The following is a 1,723-nucleotide window of genomic DNA, read 5'->3' as shown; positions in this document are numbered from 1 at the left end:
TTCATATATATATGTATACATACACATATATAATACTAAAGATCAATGTATACTTGTTTAAGTTTTGCGACTTTTGTGTAAACAGGTTACTGTAACCAAGTGATTAAACAGAAGTCCTTTCGTTAGAAATAAGTTCCAATACATTTCTGTGTCTTAGAATCCCCAAAGAAGAGGATTATTTTTCTTTATTGCATCAACTAAGAAACAGAAATTTTTAGCCATTCATGAAATGGACGCGATTGTAGATGAAATCCGCATACACAAACTTACTCGCTTAGCAACACTTACGTATATCATTAACAAAGAACCAAAAGAAATATCGTCATATTAATCTGCGTTCTGAGTTTCAGAGAACACACACACACACACACACGCACACACATTATTGGTGTATGGCATTGCAAACATGAGAATAATATTCCTTAAAACACTGCCTATTTTTGATCTTCAAGACGCCTACATTTCACAAGGTAAGTGCATTAATATTCACGGGTTCCTAAAAACACATAGAAACACAAACGTTTCTTATTAAGATAAACTGATTACACACTACAACCAGAATATGATTACCTTTTTGAAAGTCATCGATGTCATCCCTAATTTTGTTGAACCACTCTCTTACAACGGATGTACCAGCTTCGTATCTTCTTGTTTACTAAACCTACGTATGTTGTTACTCTATACTCTCTGTCTATATCTCTCACACCTCTGCGTAATTCATACACATATCCATATCCGTCTATCAGTCTTGTCTATCGGTCTGTCTATTGGTCTTTCTATCAGTCTGTCTATCATTCTGTCTCATTCTATATTTTAACATCCGTTCCGGACTCTCTCCTGTCTGCAAGAGACCATAATGTGATGTCTGTGTTGAAGTTTTTTAAAAATAATAATAAAAAAACGAATAAAAATATGAAAGATTGTGAGAGGTAAAGTGGTAAAGAAGCCATAGACAGTAACAATATTTGCATGATATTCGAAAAGAGTATATTTAAGTATATTCTTTTGATCTAGGTGCTCAAATTCTTACTTCTCATTACGTATAATACACAATCCTTGTCGAAAATTTATGTTAACAATCATTGTACAAACGTATGTTTACGCATACACACACACACGTACACACACACACACACTCGCGCGAGCACACAATAATACACATATACTTATCACTGTAGCACTGTATCGAGCAGACTATCTGATGTTGTTATATACTAATGGTCAAAAAACTCTTCTTCACATTGTTCACATTGTTATAGCTTTCGAAGGATGATATCCCCGTTGGCTTGACGGACAGGCCAATGTTCTCCCTGAGCGGAATGCCAATATGTCGTCGGCTTATCCATTTACAGCTGAATGAACTGGAGCTGTGTGACACGAAATGCTTTTTCTTTGTTGCATGTAAAGTTGAACATCCACCGTGCATATGAATGAGTAATTTAATATAGAATTTCTCAAAAAAAAAGAAAAAAAGATGTTTTTAAGTTCTTCGTGTTTATATACTCTTTTACTCTTTTACTTGTTTCAGTCATTTGACTGCGGCCTTGCTGGAGCACCACCTTTAATCGACCCCGGGACTTATTCTTTGTAAGTCTAGTACTTATTCTATCGGTCTCTTTTGCCGAACCGCTAAGTGACGGGACATAAACACACCAACATCGGTTGTCAAGTAATGCTAAGGGGACAAACACACACACACACACACACACACACACACATACAC

General features: G+C 35.8%; 1 long non-coding RNA gene across 1 annotated transcript in view; it reads left to right on the top strand.

The window, feature by feature from the left end:
* The first annotated feature begins 292 nt into the window (after positions 1-292).
* The window catches only part of LOC106879825 (uncharacterized), a 54,831-nt gene continuing 53,400 nt past the window's right edge, over positions 293-1,723 (top strand). The window contains exon 1 of the long non-coding RNA XR_001410673.2: positions 293-470. This is a non-coding gene — a long non-coding RNA (uncharacterized LOC106879825). The remainder of the gene's footprint in view (positions 471-1,723) is intronic.

Source organism: Octopus bimaculoides, chromosome 1, assembly GCF_001194135.2.
Source record: "Octopus bimaculoides isolate UCB-OBI-ISO-001 chromosome 1, ASM119413v2, whole genome shotgun sequence".
NCBI classification, from domain to species: domain Eukaryota; kingdom Metazoa; phylum Mollusca; class Cephalopoda; order Octopoda; family Octopodidae; genus Octopus; species Octopus bimaculoides.
This window is presented reverse-complemented; position numbering and strand designations above follow the sequence as displayed.